The sequence below is a fragment of the Prinia subflava genome, chromosome 28 (genome assembly GCF_021018805.1).
Source record: "Prinia subflava isolate CZ2003 ecotype Zambia chromosome 28, Cam_Psub_1.2, whole genome shotgun sequence".
Classification (NCBI taxonomy): domain Eukaryota; kingdom Metazoa; phylum Chordata; class Aves; order Passeriformes; family Cisticolidae; genus Prinia; species Prinia subflava.
In genome coordinates, this window is record NC_086274.1 from 3,874,786 (window position 1) to 3,899,082 (window position 24,297).

Sequence of the window (24,297 nt, forward strand, 5' to 3'; positions counted from 1 at the left end):
TGCAGACAAGTAAGGTGAATATTTAGGGCACCCTAATGATCTGTTACAATGATTCTGTCCAAACAGTAATACTTTATGGACATACTATATATGCATAAGGCTCTTTTGTCCTGCAGGTATTTTTCATTCTGAATTTCTTTAGAGGAAATTGTAAGTACTAATTATCTATCAGGAAGGAGTTCCTGCATGAGGACATGAGTTGTCCCTGCATGACCTTCTGTTGGCAGAAGGAGTGACTGGAGTACCCTTGCCTTATGCCTGCTGACCTGGAAAAGTTATTGTTTTAGGACCATAAATATTGTGTAAATGAGGTTGGTGCAGGGATCAGCATGAGAGCTGTTTGATGGTTTTCATCCTACTTTTCCTGGACTGGATAATTAGGAAAAAAAAAAATCACTCCAGTCTGCATTGATTCCATGGAAACCTAAAGCAAATCACTGATAGCCAGCCATATGTGCATGGATCAGCTCTTCAATCAAACTGTGCCAGAAGTATGATGTACAGGGGTCAGGTTTTATAAGGTCAGGTCTGGATTAACTGTTTTATGGAACAGCATTAAGCAACAAACTTTGCTGTTGAGTCATTCTGAAAGAAGTGAGGCTAAGTGAAAGGGAGGGCTGACTCCAGATTTCATGTCTGAAGCCGTCACAGGGCAGGTTCAATGTGAGATATGTAAAGTAGAATTCATATAGAACTTCCAGGATTCAAGCATGTTCTTAGCATAGCAGTGTATGGATGAGGAAGTCTTCATGGCAAAATGTTATTTCATTTAGATTTCAAAGTTTGCTTCACTTCCCTGACAAGTTTTGATCTCCCTTTTTTTATTTTCCTGCAAAATTTTCTTATTTGTGTTACATGAAAAGAACATCCTCTCAATGTCATACCGTAGGAATAAGCCTTCCTTGAGACACAGTCTTATTTTTATACGTTCTTATTTTCATTTAACTTCAACCATCTCTAGTCTCTTAACAAATGTATTTGTCTTTCATGTTCTTCTGATCAAGTGGCCTCATCACAGAAGAAAGTTCTAGAAGTGTGGCATCTTTGAAGTTTAGGTCCCCCCATGCTTAGATGGCAGCTCTGGGATGCTTTTAAGGTTACAGTTTCAGTCATGTGAAACTGTATTCAGACGTGTGTTGCAGTTAAGCATCATTTTATTCTCTAACAAGCAAATGAACAATTTTTTTAAGATAACCTGAGTTGTCTTGGGTTTTTTTTCACATTGTCCATGCTAATAAACTTATCTACTCCTATCTTTCAAAAATAAAATCAGAGGTAGTTATTCCTTATTTTTGCTGAGAGACAAATCATCTTACGTTTATTACAGTGCTTTTGTATAGGCAGGTACCACAAACTAGCCAAAGCAGTGAAAATTCATTTCCCAGCTGGCTATCAGCCACTTTTCACTGTGCAAGTCTCCTGACTCCTGCATGAAATTAGGCCTAACATTACTCAGTTTTGTCTTAAGAGATAATTTTCAGCTATTTTCTAGGAACTTATAGAAGCTTGTTTAGTTATTAACTACCTTTAAATGTATTTAATGACTTAGAACTTGCAGAGTTTGCATTTGAAAAACACTAAAAAATGTTCTTGGCACAGAATAGGTAACAAGAACAGACCATTAGAAAGGAAGATGCAGGAAGAAACTCGTAGAATTGAGATGATAGAAAACACGTGCTAACTCCTCCTGGGTACTGAGGTACACCTGGTCTCACTCAACCCTTCCCACAGCCCGTTTGCATGGGGTGTTACTGCCATCTCCTTTCCTTACAGTGGTTCAGAAGCTGCAGGCAGGAGGATTGTTTTGATATTTTATGCTTGCATTTCTATGTAAATACGTTTTAATCAAAAAGATCTGGGGTCTTTGTTTTTGTTTCTAAATGCAAAAATCATATAGTCTCTTGAGGACATCTAGGTCTTAATGAAAAATACCGTGTCTGAAAATTGGCAAGGCAGCAACAAGAACTTTTTTCTCCTCACTGTTCTTCTTTTGTGGCTTTCTTATTACCGGTAGAGCCAAGAAGCTACAGCCCTAGTGGGGCCATTTTGGAGCTGGCTGCAGCTTGCTACACCTCCTTCTTCCAAATGGTAAGTGCTCTTGACTCCTGCTATATTGTTTTAATACTCTGATTTGGTTTTCTCTGTCACATTTAAGGAGACAGTGAAAATGGAAATAGGAATTTCAGAACCAGAACGAAATGCTAAGGCTTTTGAAGTGGGTTTATATTTGTTAAATGTCATTCTTCTGGGGGAAAAGTAACAATGAGTGTGCATGATTTTATATATATATATATATATATATATATATATATAAATAGTTTTTAAAATTCATGCTGATAACATATCTGCCATACCACACTTTGAAAAAATAACACTAACTGAGGAATGATTTTCAATATTTAGGCCTCTAGAAAGTGCTGTGGTTTGGTTTTGTACTTCTAGGGGAGGGGAGGAATGAGGGAAGGTAGGATGAGCATTTAACCATTTCTGAATTAATTTGCTGATTTTCCTGTTCTCTATGCCATACATGCATACACTTTCTCCACCCTGTATCTGTTAATAAAATGAAGATGTTATGAAGGTATTGGTTAGCTCTCCTGAAGTCGGGGGGGATTATACCAGAATTTTACATCTTATTTGGTAAATCTGCTTGTGAACCTCATACTTCAGGAAGGCTTGAAATAACCCTAAAAAATATGAACTAAATGTAACTCAAATGTAGTAGGTTTTGAACAGGTTAAAAAAGATTTTGAAAATTATCATCAGCTTTCTAGTTTTGAATGGTATATCAACCTTACAGTCACTACCAGGGCTACCTCAGCAGGTGACTGTAGAAGAAGGAGCACAGGGAGCTAAACCTGCTGTGCTTGCTTGTGTTTGTCTGTCTCTTCCCAGGCCTGGGAGGGAAAGGATCTTCTCTTCCTGCTCTGGAGGGATGTCTTCTACCAGTTTATAGGCAGAGTAATCTATCTGGCCTTTCCCATGTTCCTGGGGACTATAGAGGTGGATTTGGCTAACATGAAGAGCCACATTGCACCAAAGGCTCTTGAAGTGCCTTGATTTGATGGCACCCAACTCCTTCCTTTTACCATTCTGAGTTTGATAACAAAAAATACTGATGAGGAATAAGGCATTCTAATTATGACCTCTCTGTTTCTAAGGAGTCAGTTTAAAGAGCATGGTCCCTATTTCTGTTTTTTTATTCTAAAAAACCTCTGGCAGGAAAGCACCAGATATTGTGGATATTGTGAACTGTGTCTATACCTGACTCATTTTAAGCAAAGCTCTGTTTCCAAGAAAGTATGAGCGTTACCTGAAGGCAAAGTGTTGAACTGGGCCCTTATGTGGATGGTTTCCGTATTTTAGTAAAAGCTTATGAACTTAATGCAAATGTTTGAAAATAGTGAAGTTTGAAACATGCTTGCAGTGGATGCAGATAAGATTTCAAACCACAAAGGTAAGACAGAAGGGACAGTGTTAAAAGGAAAGGTATGTATTGCTGTAAAGGCAATACTGCTTATGACAGGCTGATGACCACTTTATCTCTTTTCTAAAGTCTGACTACATTCTCCGGTGATTAACTTTATTTCTAAATTTGCAGACTTTAACATTTTAAAGGATGTTTTTCAAATTTTTTAAGGTGCCCTGTTACTAATTCATTTTGCTTAATCTCTGAGACTGAGTAGGACTAGATAAAAAAACCAAAACATAGAATCTGGTATTTCAATAGCAGTAAATATAGTAGAATACATGATAAGCTTTCAGGATTCTTCTATATGTACAGCACTTCTCAGGCAAGGCTTTTTTTATTATTTTCTTTTAATAGTGCAATAATTCTTTCACCTTTTCTTTCAAGCAAACTCAGTACACAGCCCTCTTGCTGTACACTGGCATCTATTTTCCATCCTGTGGGACCTGTGTAGATCAGACTGATGGTTGTTCTGTTTTCCTCTCATCTGTTTCATTACAAATCTGAAGTGCTTTAAACTGTCCTCCAGATTAAAATGTTTTGCTAAGTGGAAAATTTTGTATGAGGAAAAACAAATGATCAGTGGAAAGGACTTGTTCTGTTTTTAAAAAGATAGATCATCAGGCTGTTCTCCTCCTATAAATTCTGTGTTTATCTTAACAGTGGTGTTGCACCTAGGTAATGTGTCCCTGATTTGCCATGGTGAGGATGAGGACAATATTCAAAGGAATTTGCATATGGAAAACTAGCTGAATTTCACTGCTGAAGATGAATGAGCAGTGGAAGGACCAGGCACAAGTATGTGCACTGCAGACAAAGAAATAATTAGGAGGATCTGAATCATTGCCATTCCTCCTAATCAATTCAGTGGGACACACATGCCACTGAGGCAGGATCCTGGATGCAGGGAGTGCATGGGAAGGAAAGCTAGACAGAAATGTGGCTATTTCAGCACATTTGCAGCAGTCTGGTGTGTATGTTGGCTATGCCAAAGTCAATGGGGTTCTTAACATGGCAAGCTATTTTTTCACTCAGCCTCCCTGGTAAGCCTGTCTTTTTCAGCTAGCCTGGCAAGTCTGTCTCTTTGAGCAAATACTAGCAGTAGAAAACAAAATCCAGAAATGTTCATCTCAATTCTTTGAATGTCTACAGGCTTCTTTGCTCAACTACTAAATGACAAAAGGATTTGTTGGGCATGTTCTTTGTAGCGGCCAGTTGTATCTGAATCCATCTGCAAGCAGGCTTTTAAAGCTGTAATGGCAACATCTGGCCCTTAAATGCAAGGCTGAGCATTCCCTTACTGAGAAAAAAAATCTTTGAAATATATATATGCCATAAGGGCAGCTCATATTTTGAACATCAAGTATCAGGTGCTAAAGTCTGAATCTACTTAAATAAAATTCTGTTTACAAACTGATTACACTTTGTTAGGAGTAGAAGATAACACTTTAGTACAAATGAAGGGAAAAAGCCATCTTACATTTTTTTCTAGTCAGGTTTTTTTATGATCAGGATTCATATTTTGTCATAGGGTTTGCACAGAACCTTACAGATCTATAGAAAACATTTTGGAAATAAGCATTCAGATCACTTCAGTAGATTTGAACACTTTTTTCCCCACAGGACACAAGCTATGGTAGATCATTGTAACTTTTTATTCAAGGGAACATGGAACCCAAGTTAAAACTATGTTAACTAATGAACCGAAGTTGATAAATTCTTCCATCATGCACAAACCCAGTGTAACATCCATGTGGCTAAAAACTTAATCCATTTTTTGTGAGTCACTAATTTTAGCAAAAAGTACTTTCAAAATGGGATATAAACTCCTATCCCTGTCTGCTTTTTTCATAATGGATTATTCTAGAGTGGTTTTTCCTTTAAGATCAGCCTACCCCTCTCTCTCCCTTGCTCATTCTACGCCCTAACCAGGAAAATATATGCTTTGTCAATGGAAATTACCTTTAGATGAAACCCCAAGAGCTGTAGTCTGAGTTAGCCTACAAGTGCATCCTAGCCTGATTTTACATGACAAGTTAAGCCAATGAAAAATGCTGTAATGAATTCTGGTTTTCTGCCATGCAGATCACCCTGAAGCAGAATGTTGGCCAAAACTGAATAATGTGTTTATCATTGGTATTTAGTATCATTAGTCTAAACTGGGTCCTCGAGGAATAGTCTCATCAAACAGATATTCCCTAAAGGAAAATCCATTATTCTGGAACACGGAACTGTCCTGTGACACTTTAAAACAAACAAACATGACACAAAAGAACCCAACCAAACACGCTGATTGTTTGGAAGATGTGGTGTTGGAGTGGAATACAAGAGTAAGCTCTAATCTGTATTGTCTCACTGTATTTCTACTGATGTTCCCTTCCTACCTCAATCAATAGTGAGGAAGCAGGATTGGATCCCTAATGGTTTGTTTCTGTATCTCCCAAGATAGCAAGATTTGGATTTTCCAAGTTGTTCTGTTAGCAGTAAAACCCATGAATTTTGATTTCTCCTGGATTTGCATTCTTTACTTTCCTGAGGCCAAACTGAATGACTAACAGATGAATCTTGTCTGCCTTCCCGTCTGTGAAGATGCCAAGTTGTGTCTCTACCCAGTGCTCACCCACTGATTTTCAGGAACTTGTGCAAGGATATAGTTTTGTTTTAGGCTTTCAGGATGAGTTTCAAATTGCCCAGCAATCTCAAAAGTTATTCAGGGGTGGAATAGATGGGATAGACCAGGAATCATACTAGATGAACATTGTTTTTTAGAAGAACAAACAAAAACAAAAAACCCCAGCACAAACAAACAAACAAAAAAAATAAAAAGAAAGGTAAGCCCCCATGTTTTACTTCTCACAGATAACACATTAAGGATTTCTTGGATACTAAGTCCTGCTATCCATGCTGGAGTCTGAAACCACTCAGAATGGCATCTGGCACCAGTGAACATGCAGGCTCAGCCGAGGCAGTACACAGACTATCAAAACCCTTTAGCATTTTTGGTAGGATGGTGAGGAATTGCGGATCTTGCTGTTGGAAATGTGTGTATACTGTTTTGAATCACACCTACATGCAGATGCATTCCAGATCTTCAGAGATGCCAAAACTTTTGCTATCTAACTTGGCAAATATATCTTTTCACTTTTCTCTCCAAAGTAGGCTCTTGGTTTAGCTTGCATATCCTATACAGTGATTTAGCACATTTTTAAAAAACTGGGTTTTTTAACATCTTGATGTAATTACAAAAGCATATGTGTATCACTTAATCCTTTAAACCTTTCCACTGAACTGAATTACATAGCATTTCTACAGCCAACCATATGATCACTTTAACACTGCATGTATATGAGGGTTACTGCAATAAATCAGATGACTTGCTGGATATTTTCCCCTTTGCTTCTGCTTCAAAATAAATTCCTAGTGACTTGGAAAAGGTGACAGTATATGCTTGCAAATGCAATGCATGCAGCAAGCAGCTGTTCTAGTCATACATTTTTAAAAAGAGGTTGCTTCAGGTTAAAGATTACTTTGGTCCTGGTTTCTGGTTCAACCTCTGCAGTGTAAGAAAGCCCTGCTTTGAGGCAGAGGAGATGAGTACGGCAGTGCTTCTTGTGACAAAGGGTGTAGGCCTAACTCAAAAAACTTTCAACTGTGGCAATGTATTTAGGTGAAGAAGGGACATTGGGAGCCAAACGCTGCCAGAAAGTTACTTGTAGAACCCACCCTACTCCTGTGCTTCACAGAGTCACTGGACTGTGACTTCCTACAGAGTTCTTACTCTGGCCAAAAAGCAGGGATGAAGTGAAAAGTTAGAATTGCAAAGGAAAAACTTCAACACATCAAGGGCCTCAATTTTGACATTGTTTTTCATGGCTTACTGCAACCTTTTCTCCTTTTTCCTTTGATGTTTATGTGTAATGAATGCCCCTGGACAAACAAAACCTCTGTAGGTATATGATACCAACAGAATTATTGGTGCTTGGCCTCTCCATTTCTGGTGCTCTAAGTACATATGCAATTCCTGCTTTCAATTCCTGTTTCATGGCAGGGGAACCTGCAAGATGCTGTGTGTCTTTGCAAGACTAAAGCACTGGCTCATTACATTTGCGAGAGCTCAGAGATCTGAAATGAAGTTAAATGTTAAGGGCTGTTGATAAGCTAGAAGCTGAAATGGCAGATACCTGGACTGTCAACTTCTACTTGCTCAGCTGAATACAGGACAGCAGCAGCAATTAATTCTGTTGCCTCTTGTACAGCTGTAATGTCATCAAGAGAAGTGATTGTTTCCCTATTTCTTTAAGTTGGGTAGCAGAAGCAACATCCTGAACATGGACTAGAAGTGATTGTGAGCTGGACTACAAAGACGTCTGCTAGCTCAGTTAGTGTTTATTTCCAGATATCCTACTATTATTGCGTTTTTAGCCATTTATCTTTTTCTTTTCCAAGATGTGACTCACTGGAGTATGTTTCCTAGCTGCACTGCAATCTTTGTGGTACAAAACAGAAACAGAACATGTCTGGGTTTTACTTCAAACTTCATCTCATAAACATTGTGCAAAGACCCCATGTAAACACCCTAATTGAGTTAGCATTTGAACTTGCCACAGATTCGTCCTTTAGTCTTACAGATGCCAATAAACCAGTCTGTTTCATTTAGCACACTGAAGTCTGGGTAGAAAGAAATAAATGTTAACATTTTTAAAGTTGCATATCCATAGAAAATGGTGAATGGTGTTCCAACAAATGATGTGAAAACTGTTGTGTAATTTGTCCCTATCACATTATGAAGAGCACTTTTGCCTTGTCAGGGAGCACTTGTCGCAGTGCAACGTTTTGGCTACATTTATAACAGGAAATTACCCAAGTATGTAGTAACAGGGTGTTCTGGTTTAAACGCAGAATTTTCTTCACTTTGAAGAGTGGATTGTCACATTGACAGGTTTGTGAATCCTACTGGCATCTAATGGAAGACTAAAGGACATAGCTTGGAGTATAAAGCCTTTTAGTTCAAAGGTTGCTTTCTTAAAATACATTTAAAGTGCCATGAAGAGGAATTGATTCAAGACTAAACAGTCAAGTATTGTTGGGTTTGAAATATTTCCTAGAATTTTATGTATTAAATTACTTCCTTCATGGAAGAGTACATGTGTGCTTATGCACAGAAAGTAAAAGTAGTTGTACTCCTTTTGTTGTTGTCTCCATAATTATTTCCTGCCCTGTCTTGTATTTAGCAGTGGAGGTAGAAAAACAAGTTTGTTTCCTTTCTCTTTAGTCCGGCAAAGAAGTGACTCAGAGCAAAAATGTGTTGGTAAGTCCAGTGACTTGTGAAATCAGTCAGAAATCAGATGAATCAGCTAAGGAATTAACTGCAGAAATAAATTACAAAATATTGAAGCATCCTCATTGCTGCTTTACCTGTGCTTCTGCACTGGAATCTCTCTATTATAAGAAAAGCATAATCTGAGTTCCCCTACTAAACCAAGGAAACAAATGTGAACTATCACATACAAATTCACATATAGCTTAACAGAAACACTTAATTTGAAATGTTCAATAGACTTTGCCATGGAAGTGGGAACCTACTTTAAGAAACCTATCTCCAAAGTACCAAAATTGGGAAATTATGAAATCATAGGATAAACCCAAAATAGTTTAAAAAGGAAGGCAGAAAAGAAAGGCAACAATTCAGTTGTGTGAGAACAAGCTTGGAGTTCAGGTCTGTATATTTTTATTTCTGTAAGTTTTGTCAAGAATTTGCATCTCAAAATATCCTTAAAGAAGAGAAAGCAGTGTACCTGATAAAATGTCTCCCTGATCAGAGTGCAGTGTTCCTGTCACATGGACAACACAAAGAGGGAGTCTGAATATCATGCAATCAAGCCTACTGCTATCTGGGGAAATTATTGTGCAGATGGATTGTGTTAAACTAAATACTGTCACTTGTGTCAAACTCACTGGACAGCTCTTACTACAAAATGTGTAAGCTTCGGTAAATTGAAGAAAGCAGATACAAATTCAAGGTCTTCTCTGTCAAAAATCCCAGGGTTTCTTTTTCTTTCGGAGAAACTGTCTTGACAGCATGAATGGGGGCTGAAACAAGTGGAAACAATACCTGCTAGTAGCACTCCATATTTATTTTAGCAACTCTTAGGTGGCTGGTAGAGCTTAAGTGTCACATCTGACAGAGAAGGGAGACCAAGTATAATTAACCAGTATGTTTGCTTTGTGTGGGAGCTAAAGTCCCTGGAATTTTTTCTTAGAGGACTTGACTGTGACCTCCACAATCAAAAATTGCCCTGTGCTGCTCACAGTTGGGTGCTGTCAGCAGTCATTCACACCCAAAGAGCGACAGTGGTTTGTGTAGCTGTGTACAAAGCTGGGAGGGCTGTGGTTTTCACAGCATTGCTAAAATACCTGACCAGGCTCTGCGGGCTGAGCTGGTGCTGCAATGGACAGCACAAACAGCAGTGAGCTTTTCATCAGCTTTCATGGCCTCTACTGCTTGCCACAACTTGCACTTCTAGTGCGTTGGGCTCCAGGATGCAGAGCAGCTAAAGGAGTTGGGATAAGGCAGCATCCATGAAATAAATGGCATGGAATATCAACTGAAACGTAAATGGAAATTATTTATGTCTGTTGGACAGACCCTTCTGTTGGGAGACCCATACTGACAACTCTTCAGCCACAAAGGTTTTCAATTGCTCTGTTCAATGTAAATCCCCAAGGCTTATTAAAGAAGGTGGTTCATGCACGTCGTGACACAGAGTCAATAAGCTGCCCACAATTGGATCAGAAGTCACGCGCCTTACAAGAGTTCTGTCTGGTGAACAGAGATTCTTTTGCAGGAGAAGGGAATGAACCAGCTCGTAATCTGTCTCTGCAGTGAGTCTTTCCAGGAACAACATAATTGCATTATAAAGAAGTTGTTTTAGATGTGAAAAAATATTATGAGCACATTACAGTTTGTTGTATTTACTTGATTTCATCTTCTTCACTGGACTGTTTCAAGGCAATGCCATCACTGAGCTTGGAAACTGTTGCAAAGAATTTGTGAAGATGCTTGAAGTGTTTATTCATGGGAATTTGGACTTAGAAAGCTTTTTTTCCCTCTGCTTTTCTCAAAGTAGTAGCTCAAGCTGTGGAATCATCTGCCCCAGCTAGAGAGGGAAGCACCATCCCTGTCCATTCTAAAGAATAATGTGAGGAAAACAGGAAATGTACCTCAAGAAAATGTTCCTCCTGTGTTGTAAAAGATGATGGCTTATTAAACAGACTTCAACTGTCTTGGGTTATTCCAAACCAAGACAATCTGTTTTGCTAAGGTGTAAATCAAATAGCTTTAACCAGGGTTATATTGCCCACCCACAACTGTTTTATACCTACCTATCAAACTGACTGTGGTGTGTTTGGGGATGTGTGGTGTCTGGGGTATTTGAGCTTTGGGGTTTTTCTTTTTTGTTTGTTTATCTGATAAGTTCCTAAATTAGTAGATACAGTTTTTTGATTTCTGTGAATTAGGAAAAAAGAAGCTTTTGCTTTTTGTGGGTGAGAGTGGAAGTAGTGGAAGTAGTGCAAGTACCTAAAATTCCTCCTCTTTTCTATTTTATATACCTCACACAAGTGCTGGCAAATAACTGATTGTTTTGCTGCATGCATAGGAGAAAAAGCCTGTGAATCAAACTTCTCTCCCCTCTGACTCTTCAGGGGAATTGTGCTTCTTTTGATGCCTTAAGTTTTAGCTTTCATATTTTCCAGATTTTGTACTGCCTTAGTGTGTGACTCTGAACTTCATATAAATTGTTAGTAAATTCTCTTCACAGTTTAGTTAGGCAAAACAATCTTTTTTGAGCTTGAGAACCAAAGACACCGTTGCAGATTCAGGCCCAAAAAGTATAAACAGGGAATTGAGGAGAGCAATCTGGGAGGATGGGACTGCGTAACCTGAAGCTGTAATTGGACAATTGACCCCAAAATGTAAATGGACCAAAACTTATACAAGTGTGAAACCTCACGACCATCATCCATCTTAGGTGTAGTCATGGCCAGGCTCTGGTACTGCCCAAGGTTTATCCTTTGAAGGCCTTTTAATAAATACTTACTTTATTCCTTTAATTCTGTCTAGCCTCTGTTTCAGATCAGCCTCTCAAGGCATCACAGAGATTTCACAGAATTATTAATATTCATTCATTCCCTGAGTTGGAAGGGACTCACAAGGATCTTCAAAGACCAATTCCTGGCTCTGCACAGGGCACTCCATGAATCAGCTCTAAGAAGGAAGGTGTTCTTTTTTTTTTCTTTTTTGCAGTTCCTGTGACTGTTGAGTCAATGGAAAGTATTTTTTATCTCACCATGAATATTGAGTTGATCTCAAGGTCTTTGCAGTGTTACTGTCCTGTATTTCCCCTGAAGCTAGTACCTCAAGCCCTAACAGGAGGAGGCTTGCCCAAGCTGCAATCCTGTCCAGAAACATAACCTTCACTAGAGGTGGATGGTTCTTCTTTACTTCACCTTTTGTCAGGATGCAGATTAAAATTCAGTTTAGGATACCTCATCATTTGCTCTCAAAAACATTCTATGGCATGGGTGTCACTTGCCCACTAAAATGGGACAAGTTTTCCACTGCTTTCCCAGGATCTGCCTTTCCACAGTTTACTAGGAAAGAATTAATTGAAATCCTAAATTTACCACCAAATGAAGCTGCACAGATGAGCTCGATGGAGCTTCACTGCCCCTCCCCGGGAGTGCATCACTGAAGCAGGAAACATTGTATGCTGGGGGAACCAGTGATTACTGTGTTGCTAATTAATAATTCAGCACTGCAAAACACTCTAAATTATTCTCTCCACTCTTTTCAAAGTAACAAGTATATATTTTTCAACTCACATAAAATTTTTGAAAGCCCCTTTTTTAAGGCTGATGTCTGTTTTAAAATAGAAATTGGATATCAGTTGATCAGTTTTTGGCAGTTCAGGACAAAAACCTTGCGCTTCACAGCACTTTCCTGCTTTTCTCCTTTTTGAATGCTCTTACAGTTCTTCAAATGAAATATATAAAGATCTCATTTGTAAGCCGGTTTTTCAGGTTGTGAAAATGTGCTTGTATTTATTCTCACTAATTAGCTTTCATTCCTGAAATTGATGCTGCTGAAGTAAGCAGCACCCACGACAGTTTCAGTAAAACATGAAAGAAAAGGCACTGATTTAGCTCTCTGAATTTTAATTAAAATAAGATACTGATGCAGCTTTTCTGGCTCTACTTTCTTCTAAAAGCAGCAAACGATTTACTAAAATTACATTGTATAAGTTACAAACTATAGAGACTTTCCAGATTTCCACAAATTACTTGTAGAACTATTTCCTTTTCTCTTTTGGATGCTTTAAACACCTTCAAGAACAATTACATTACAAGGGAAAGTTCCTTCAGTGTCAAAGGGATTCTGTCAGAGACACTAGAACAGAGGGGGGCTGAGACAGTTTGGAGGAAATAATACTCCAACTTTGCCCTTCCATTTGTAATCAGCATCAATGTGTCAAAACAAAGGACACATCCAAGAATATTTCTATCCCTTCAAAGACCCAGACCAAATTACAACCAAATTCTTTCATCATTTCTGTTTTATATTTGGCCAGTCTTTTGAGTTAGGTAATGGAAACTTCATCCTTCCCTGCTGCAAACTGTTTTGCAAGACCAATGACTACTAAGTACACCTGCTCAAATCTGAAGAACAAAAAGATGTTTAACATTTGTTGTTGTTCTCAGAAAATATCCCTGAGTACTCTGGAAAGGCTCTTTCAAGACAAAGCTAAACCTCTAGTTCAGGAATGACATTTATCATGACCTGTAGTACAATCTTGTCATCAAGGTAGCAGACTTGGACTGCTCGGGTTAAAAAGCTGTATTACTCAATCTGACAAGCTTAACACTTCCGCTCAGGAAATCACACTTAAATTCCTGCCTTGACCTGATTCTTCAGATGTCTAAAACCCTTAGGCCATATTTGGCTGGTGGTTCCTTAGGAAGCACCACCAGCTTTTGCAACAACTACAGAGGGATCTCTTCACAGACATCAGGATTTCACGCTGCTTAGTCTGCACACAGCCTGCTGAGTGGTAATAAATCTTTTCCCACCACAACTCTGTCAGTAACAGAACTGCTTGGAATGAGTTGCTGTGGGCTACTGTGTCTGTAGCATGACTGTGAATATTGTACCTGTGTGTGATACTCTCCTGAGCACATCCACCCAGCACAGATGGGTTTGTATTCAGTCACCACCAGGCCAACGTTTTTCTCCACATTCTTCTGCTTTCTTCAGGCCTCTTTCTTATGTCCACTTATTTAAACAGACAAATCATGAGTGACATAATATTTATTTTTCACTGCAGGATGTTCATTCATTAGTCTTTCTAACCGGATCTGAGGCAGTCAGCCTTTGGTTTTAACAGATACTCTCCCGAAGTTCATACTGAAGAACTGAAAATGTTCCAAGGTGGTGAAGTACCCTTCAGACACGTCCTGCCCAGCTGGCACACAAGGACCAACAAATGGTCCTTGTGGAGAACGAATGTTCTCCTAAAATTAACTGCTAGAGGTTTCCATACTGTGGAATATCCTATTCTGGGCATATCTGTTCCTGTAGGCAGAGTGTCCCTTCTGGATTCCTGAAAGGCCCTGGCAGTAAGGAGGAGGAAGAATTCTTTAGTGAATTCTTGAGACAGGAAATGCTTGATTGAGGAGAGGGAGGATAAACCTGCCTGATAGAGTGTGCCAGTATGTGTCCAAATGAAATGCTGGAATCTCCCTTCTCAAGGGACTTGAAAAACGAAGCATTTAGAAAATGTACTGCAGGGAACAATACTGCATTGGCAGGAAAATGGAGTGGATTATCTAATTGTTTTCCATCTTGTCTAAGCCTATGAATAATCCAGATCTCTTTAGCTGCTCTTTTTCTTACTATCTTCCAAAATACTGTAAGTTGGGAGTTTTTTATTTTGAAAGAAATTATATTAATAGTTATTTCTTTTAATCCATCCGGTCTGAGGTACAGCATATTCTTTAACCTACTTTCAAAATTTGTAGCTAACTGTAGTACTAAACTCAGGCAAATATATATAGAAACAGCTTGTTTCTACAGTGTTTATGTGCAGTTCTGGGGGCAGCCCTACTCAACTGTTTGGTGGTGTGGTATGAGTAATTCTGTGCAAGTAAATCTTAAAGTTTGCATAATGATCTTTGAAGAGACTTTAAATTTCCTTTGTTTTCTCACTAACACAGATTTTTCTTGATACAATGACAGCAAGTAACTATACGGATGTTAGTTAGCATGACAAGCATACACCACCCATATGTCTGTAGTGGCTTGGTAGTATTCATTTATTTAATAAGGCAACAGAAATAGAAAGGATATTTTTGCTGCATGGGAAATTTTACAGGTTCTGTTGTGCTGTTCACCCATAACATTTAAGGTAATTTATTTGTTCAAAGAGCCTTCATCTTACATTTCCCTTATCTCTGTAGCCCAAATACAGTGTCGTTTGTATTGTTTCTATGTGACTTTTGATTTTAGTTTCCCATTCAGAAAATTCTATATATAAGCACATGTACACTTCCATAAATATTAAATGAAGTATCAGGGGGATACTTAATTCTGTCCCTGGTGTGAAATGCATTACATTGCTTTAACTCCAACCATTCACAGACTGAGATAGCTGAATCAGATCTCAGGACACATACACAAATTAGATAAGCAATGTGGATGTCTTAAACAGCAAGACCAAAAAGTTTCTTAACACAGAATTCATATAGCTCTATCCTTGAGTTTGGGGAGGTCAGCTAAGCAGACTTCAACATGCTATTACTTCACAAACAGTAACCAGTTTATTATCTGAATTCCTATATTAAGAAGTGCATCACCAGTGTGTTTTCACACAAAGGAACTGAGGCACGCAAATAAAAATTGTACTCAGCCTTACACAATCAGTGGGTGGTCTTGCTGCTGATCACTGGGAGTATTTAGGGACAGTTTTGTGCCTCATGAGTGTGGGTACAGATCTTGCATCCAGGTCCTGCACTTGAAATGTGAACCTTGGCAGGCATGGTAACTTGACCCCAGCAAAGTCTCATTTCATAATTGACTCAATTAATGAGATACAGCTCATTCTAAATGCAAAACACCAGCATTAACTTCCATTTAGAAGAAGTAGTATCAAGAAGCTACATCCATCTAAGTATCTACCTGTAAAGAAGAGAGCTGATTCTCTTTTGGAGCTGAGGCATTACAATGACTTGTTTAGGATAGACTTTCAAGGCTGCAATTAACGCTGAGAGCCAGTTGCTTTTGCTAAACTCATAAAATTGTTCATCCCTTTGTGAATCTATTATGGAGAGCTTGTATTAGTCATCACAATGAGAAATAAACTTTTTTGAACTGTCCATGCTAGAATTCATGATGCTGTTTAGTAATTTGAGAAAATGGGCTTTCATTTAGCTCCTGCCACAGTAAAATTTGTACAACACACTCAAACAAGAGCATCCAGCAGTAACGCAGTATGTTCTTAATCAGAACAAACTTACTGTGAGCCAGGGGTCAGTCAAAAAAAGAAATAGGAAGCTTGCAGCTCCCTTTGTGAGCTTCAATAAACCTGTCCATCAGTATCTTTTCAGCAGTTCTCTATGTTGCAGCTACACTTAAATGAAATATCAGTCCAATTTAGCCTGCAAACTTCTGTCCTATACACCATAACTGTTCATGAGTCAATCATTTTGTATATATTATAACTCTTGAAACAATGTTGTTTTAAATAGATATAGCTGGAAAAAAATCTTGGGTTTGGGACAAGAATGGTTAAACTAATGAATAGTTGATAAAAATACGAAATAAGTTCATCATTTACAGTCAGTAGTAATAAAATTGTACCTGGAAGAGCTAAAGGGAAGTAAAATTGCTGAGTCAGTTTCAGCTCTGTCTAACATTTGTCTAAATCACTGAGCTTTTTCTAAGAGACCTGACTGATGCTTGAATAGTCCTTTGGGTTGGGCAGAATTCTTCTCTCGCATTGAAAATATTTTCAGTCTTTTTAAACTTCCTCCTATTTTTATGCAGTAGAAGTTTAGCTATCGTGAAGCACTTCAGTAAGAACAATACACTTCTGTTTGGTCTGAACATAAATTAATTTGAAAACCTGTGCCTAGCAATCACAACAATAAAATGCTATTGGTTTGGGGTTTATTTTTAAAAGTTATTATTTTTTCAGGAACACAACTTTAAGTTTGAGTATCTGATGGAGGGAGTGATTCTTTTTTTTTTTTTCTAATAAAAAATTATCTTTGAGGCTAGCCTCACTCTAGAAAGGGGAAGTTTTCCAGCTGTTTCAAGCTATGTGCTTGAATCTTCAAGCATTTTGACAATCTTATGTATTTTCTCCCTGCCCATCCAAAACCACGAATTTCCTATTGAGGATGTGATTGCAAGTTCACTGAGCTAAGAGACTTTTCTTGAGTTTAGATTCAAGACCTTTAAAAAGGTATTTACCCTAAAGAATGTGTGGAACCTTTCTTCAAATATGCTTATGATTGCCAAAAGAAGAGACTTTTAATGTATGCCTGTGAAATATTCAGTAGAAATGAACTGCTGCTCCAGCTCTGAAAAAAGACTGTACTGAGAAACTTTGCCAGATGACACTGGGTCGTGAAGTGCTTTGTGAGAAATGTCTTGGCCTGTTCTAGTTACTGATGAAATTTGCTTTCCACTTCAGTAAGGCCAAAATTTCACAGTTGGATGATGCCCTAGAGATTATCAAGAACACTAAGAAAAATTTCCCATCACCTCTGATTAATTACCCAGAGTAACAAGTGTTCCCCTGGGCCACGTTTTGTCTCAGCTATAGATAAGCATTGCTGTGTGAATTTTAATGAAGTGCAAATTCTGCAGCAAGCACGATAAATTCACCACTGCACCATGTGGTCCTGTTGGCAACCCAGTAACATAAATCTAGAATAATAGTAATTGCTCTCTAATATAATAGTGCTAAGAAATTTAAGGTTACTGATTCAAGTACTGATTTTGAGGTGGGGAGGATAAAGGAGGGGAGAAACACACTAAAAGAGCTTCATCAGAAATTAATTTAATGATAAGAGTTATTTGTAGAGGAAATCGTGGAATATTGGCAAGAGCATGATATCCATGAAAAATCTCCAATCCTTTCTACAGTATGAATACTGATTTTTTTTTCTTGTTAACTATTTCTTCTTTTTTATATTTTTCTTTTTAAATATTTCTTTTTATATCTTTCTACCATATAGTCCATTTAAAGTATTAACTAGTGTTCATAGGAATATATAGTAGGTTATTCAAAACAGATCTGGTTTCTTAATTAAAATAAAGTACTCCTTTGTTATAATCAGTATGTTACAACATATAATCAACTCATGAATATCATGATCACTTTAGGCTAGTGCATTGAGAATTATTCATAAAAGTTAGATCTGTTGGTAGATTTGGGATGCATGTCCTTCTTCACTTGGTTAAACAAAGTCATTGCCTTTCCCAACATACCTTGCCTTGTTTATGTTCTCACAACTGAAGGAAAAAAAGGTATTTTTTAATTTATGCAAATGAAAATTATTTGGGACATCTTTTTGTTTTTCCAATTCATGTGTTTCAGTGTCTTTCTTCCTCATTTTTAGCCCTAGGCTGAAGCACAGCTTTTTTTAAACCTGAAGTGGATGCTGTATGTGTTTTGAACCCTTTTTTTCCCCCCTGTTATTTGTACAGAACACAAGCTTGAAAGAGCTGGAATAATAGAGACACAAATGTCTCTTAGAAATCTGCATTGTTTCAAAATTTTGTGTAGACTTGTCTGTAATCCTCCAAGAAGTCCTCTGTGAGTAGAGAAGCATAATTTGTCTCATTTTATAGACTGTAAACACAGAAGTGGGAAAGCTACACAACTGTAAAAACAGACAGATGGTCCCTAGTCTTTGATACCAAAAAGGATCAAGGGTGGTGGTGGAATAAAAGAACAACCCAAACAAACAAACCAAACCAAACAAAAAGATCCCAACCCCAAACAATTGCCAGAAGACCTATCAGGTTTACTGCTGAGTTTGTCCAGGGAAAAGCTTTGATGATTCACAAGTGGCTCCTGAGCTGCCAGTCTTTTCACTTTGCTTGCTGTGCATGTAGTGCTGCCCATCACCTGTTGTTAATTATAACATCCTATAAATCTGAGGTTCGAAGACTAGCACTGGGACACAGCGCCTGCCCTGGCTTAATGGACACTCTAGGAAAAAAATCATTCTTCAAGAATTATTCCTGGATGAGCTTCTATGAACCTGGCACTGTCATGAGCTGATACTTCTATTAAGAAAAACACAAGTGAGTGCCTTTAAACAAATAAGGTGTTGGCTTTGTACAATCATTGTGGTTTCGAACACTGTATCAAAAAACACTATGATGGGAAGCTATCATTTAATAAATCAAAATAGCTTACTTGGTAATAAATATTTTTCTTAGAAACCACAATATTCTCTTTTCTGTGGATCATATGACTTTCCAGTTCCTGAATTTTTTTACATTACTGAAGTAACCAAGGAACGTGGGAAATCACTCTGCATGGTGAAATCATTCAGTTGAGCTGTGCCTACACTGTGGTTAGAACAACTTAAAAATGTGTGATTTCAGGCATAGGTGATCAAATTATTCCCTTTTTCAGGTAGCCACAATTTGGCTGAATTGGGCAGTGCTGCCTTTCTGAGGTGAGGAAAGTATATAGTTTTGACTAAATCATTTACATTTCATTTCTTAGCTCTGTATTCTACAAAGGAGAATGAGCAGCAAAGGAGCAGTATTTCCATCTTCAGTATGGGAAATAGTTTCTTGCCTGTATGGGCTCTGAGCATTAAAAAAACCACAACAAACTACAGGCAGCCATGAATTGCTGCTATTGACTCTGTTCTCTGTTGGCTGCTCTTTGGGTAACTACCACTTATATTGATAAATCAGCCTTTGTAGTTAGCAGTGAAAAGAAAGCTAGTATTTAAAATAAAAATAAACATGAAAGAAACTGCACAAAGATGCTGATTCTGCTCTCAGTGACAGTAGTCGAAATTCAGATTCAGTCTAGACACAAGTCCTGAAAAGACTTGCCCATAAACAACACCTATAAGAAACATACTGTTGCATTTAGACAGATGTATTCTCACATGTAGAATAACCTGCTGATATAAAATATCAACTTGACTGGCACCTATCTATTGACATTTCAACAGACTACCAGGTGGTCTTAAATATTTAGCGACAGGCTTTGCTGGAAACAAAGTAAGCAGTTGCATACTTGCATGTATTTGTATATTAATTAATACATAACTAAGTTTCACCTGAAGAATACAAGTAATAAATACTTCTGTAAGTAATACTGCTCTACAAAAAGTCCTTCAGGTTTTCCAATGTCTGCTAAGAAAGGCATAAAAAAAGTTTATACAAAGTTTGAAGAACCACCTTGTTTTACTGGAATCCCTTTTATGATGCACTTCTCATGCAAAGACCACGGTATTCTTCCATTTTTTGGTTCCACAATTATTCAGTATTGTGAATTTTTGTGTTCCTGGGTGTGAGATTCTTTTTCTAATGAAATGCAATGTGGATATGAATATATTTGTATAGCTTCAGTGACTTACTGGCTCTGCTTGCTGGTAAAAATATGGTTTTGATTATCCTTAAAACTCCTGATTCAACTTACTTTGAGAAAGTTGAGCTATATTGTTTTTTACTGTTCACATGACATGGTGTGCATTCTAGCTGAGATCCAAGGTACTCTACAGTGGACTCGCATCAAAAGAGAAACTGCTGCAGCAAACCTTGATTGGAAACTGAAATGTAACTTAAGGAATATTAATAACAGAAAGGTATTGAAATTAGTTCTGGCTTTAAGCAAACAATTTCTTAGCGGTCCAAAATGCTGGTTTAGGACATGGATAGGACAAAAAATGTTGAAAATATATAAGAAATATGAAGCCTTGGAAAAAAAAATAAAATTGGAGTATCATTTGTTTCACAGACAGGGCTTTAAATGACCTCAAAGAACTCCATGTTGGTTACTGTTTTGTAATGGAATTCTATTACTTGGAAAGCAAACGTGGAGCCTGTGGCAGCTTTGTTCAATGTGCTTATAAGAACATACCTAGCCTCTAGATTCTAAGATCTTCCTGTGCTCCTAGCTCTGCATTTTGTTTCTGTTTGTCTGGAGTGGTGATTTTATAACAACCCATTTAAATTTTTAGGATTTGTGTTAATATACTATGAATGTTGTGCAATGCTATTAGGACAATGGACAGAAATCTGACAGTATCTTGATTACTGATGTGCTAGGAAAGGAAGAGATACTTTCTCAATTTTTTTTACACAACTTGGCTCTGAAGTTAATTATGTCTCTGCATGCTTATGGGTGAGCCTCAGAGCCACGTGCTTAGGTTGTAGTTTTTTACTACAATTCTGTAGCTGAGTGCCTTCCTGTCTGCATCCTAAGCTGCACGTTCCTGTAACACTCTGTGCCTACATCAGCCCTGTGCTGTGTGCAGTTCCTTTCTCGAGGGAAAACGTGGCATTGTTGACCTGTGACTGGTGGGCTTTCAGAAAGGCAGTTTTACTGCTGAGGGAGTGATATTTATGAAGTAGGCCACTGTGGGGATGCCTATCCCAGTAAGCAGAAACCGATCTCAACTTGTGTCTGAAAAAAAGCTGATGTCCTCAGCAAAGCCTCCCTCTCGCAGAATAATACCCTGACATCTTCTGGCTTTGTGAATGGAGAAGTTCTCATCTCTGGCTAGAGGTTAGAATTCTCATGTAGTTTCTACCTTTTGTCTCTGAACCTTTTTGACAAGATAGATCCTTTTCAATGGTAAAGATTTTTCTTAGGAAATGAAACTTTGAAAGACGTGTTAATCATGTTTCAGCATTAGACTTTTTCATTAATTATGCCAGAAAATTACCTCAGTTTAATAGGAGAGTACTTCACTATACCAATTCTGATATCCAGACTCCACATCCGGTAATGAAGAGGAGATAACAGTGCTGAGTTGAATCAAATTTGAAGGATTCTGACAATCTGCGTTTTCTTTTCTAGAAAGAGAAGGAAGAAACAATGTATGTTAATAGCCTTCAAAAAGGCATGAGAGCAGAAAGATTTTTTGAACTTTACTTGAATAAATAAGCTACTGAGAGTTTATTTTATTTTCCCATTTTAGTATTTTTGATATAATGAGATGTTAATACATGAAATAAACATGAAACAGCCCAGGAAAATTGTGTTTAAAACTGTTGCTCAGGTTACAAAGGCACCATGAAGGGCTCACATTTTGGTTTGTTCTGTTTTTATCTGGAGGATCTGTGTTCCTCCACTATGCTTTGGTTCAGCTCTAAAATTCATAGAAAACTATGTGTTATTTTGTCACTGGACTACTTTGTATATTACAAAGGATCATTATTTCTAGTTGTACACAACTAATTTTTCTCTCCTCAACAGCAGTCAGTTTCCAGCTTGGTCAGAATTTTGAACAAGCAAAAGTTGGAAAGATGAGAAAGAAAATTGAAATACTTCAGCATGCTGTGTAAACTCTGGTTTATCACAAAATACCAGACAACAAATTGCATCAACCAAAGCCTAAAACCAAAGTAGTTTTTCCCCTGCCTCATAAACGAGTAACAGTCGACAGCTCTGGAATGTGCACTCCTCTCCCATGAAAACATTTTTCCGCTCTGCCTTTTCCAAAACTCAAAAGTTCAAAGCTAAACTACTACATGTTATAAAAGAACAAATTTACCATGACACTTAAACAAAGACATGAGTCAGTGTATTCAGATTTCTTGAGGGAGGAAGGAGTTATGTTTCTTGTTAAGGCAAGGTTTGCAGAAAAGAAGTTATTTTTATAGTTTTATATATCTCCTTATAATTATTTATTCACGCAGATGTTCTGTTTTACTGCATAGTTAAAGCTGTAATTCATGCCCTTTTTGTAATGGATATACTAATTGAGATTTACAACATTTCTCCTCAGAAAGCAAAATATTAACATCCTCGTTAAACAAATGGGCAAATGCAGTCACAGACGTTAGGAAATTTGGTTCACTATTAGGATATCCATGGCAGTCTGGGAACCTCAGCAGTTTCTCTTTGCTCTGAAGGGTGCTACTTGTGTTCTTGGGAATGGCATGAGCAAGGTGGCCAGCATGTATGTTAACAACAGAGACAAAATGAGGCGGCTGTGGACAAAACAACCTATATCTGGAATAAAAAGCATGCGATTTTGTGTCCTCTTAAATGTGAGACGTAGAACATGATACATTAAGCAGCTGAAGTGCTGTACGTAGTTCTTAAAGCTGTCTAGGAAACTTGGAACACCATTTCCATTTATTTGGAACAAGTGGCTGACTCATTTGTCTGCCTTGAAAAACCTCTACGACTGTTCCTGACTGGAATAAGATGAATACTCTGAAAATCATTGCTCTTGTGAAACAGGAAAGAAGTACAGAAAGTCACAGAGCTCCTGTTAATACTGAGCCTCATTGAATGTAATATCGATTTGGAATATGTTAAAAGATGCAAACTTCTCCTAGGTACTGTAGCAGCTTTAATATGTCCACTCTTTCAAGCAGATTGATGTGACCAAGTCCTGTCCTTCATGGATACAAGATTTGGGGTAGCTAGATCAAAGATCTGTTCTAGATTCAGACCTTTCATACTGAATGTTATACTCAGTAGGATAGAAACACAATTAGAAAACCCTTGAGCATGGACAAAACTGACATATAAAACTGTATCCAACAGCCCTTGCACACCATCAGGATTCGGTTTTCCCTTATTAATATAGAAAGATTTATTAGCTCAGTCTCTAAAAGCACTGTTTAGCAACTGTAGAGACAATATGCTCAAAGTAAGTGGCAAAATTTTTTTCCTTCAAATGCAATTTCTATTTTGCCTAGCTGTTCTAAGTTCTCTTTAGCCTTTAAAAATACTATTAGATTTCACACGGGAATACAGAGAGGCTTTAATGCAATTAATAAATGGAGTCTTAAAACTTTTAACTTTTTAATGGGGATGTTTTGATTTTTCATTTGTCTGTTTTAGAGGCCTTTAACCAACTGAACCATTGCATTTAATATTGGTCATGAAGGAGATCATCTGTGGGAAGTAACATTTCTAGTAAGGGAGAATGTCACAGTTTTGTTGGATACAGGCATGTCACAATGGTGACAATGGCTAGAAGCAGCAGTCATCCAAAGAGGGGAACTTGCATTAAGTGGCCCACAGGGTAGATGAACCATGCTCATGTTTTGATAACCTTTGGCATAAGGACAAAAGTGAACTGTGCTTGGTAGACAATGAACTCATTTAATTTTCAGCCATGGTGTGTTAAACTTTCAAAGTTACTAAGAAAGCAACACCAGGATACAAATGTCATTGAGCAGCAGGTGCAATTAGGAGGCAGTGCCTTGACAGAAAGAGGGCGGCTGAACTGAGAGGCCCGTGGCCTCCTGTGTGCAAACAAGGGTGAGAGGGGTTCGCTCCCCTTTCCCTGGAGCCAAGCACAGTGCTCACCTACGAGCTGCTTTGCTTGGCTACGTGGGCAGCACAGGCAGCAATGCCTCTCATGTTGTGCACCAGACAGAACCACAGACTGGGCAAACTCGGTACCAAACAGTGCAATACAGATCACACAGGGCAAGTATGTATTCCCTTGGCCCTTGCTTCCACCTCCCACGTTATGCAAGTGAGCAGGGAAGGGCTTTCACCAGGGGTTAGGAAAACTGTGATTTATAACATTGGTGGCAGGTG

At 38.0% G+C, this 24,297-nt stretch overlaps 1 protein-coding gene across 1 annotated transcript in view; it reads right to left on the bottom strand.

Annotated features, from left to right (window-relative positions):
• Positions 1-24,297, bottom strand: part of COL8A1 (collagen type VIII alpha 1 chain) — an 86,201-nt gene that overhangs the window by 47,947 nt on the left and 13,957 nt on the right. The window contains exon 2 of the mRNA XM_063419952.1: positions 21,455-21,584. The gene's annotated coding sequence lies outside the window, so the exon portion shown is untranslated. The remainder of the gene's footprint in view (positions 1-21,454; positions 21,585-24,297) is intronic.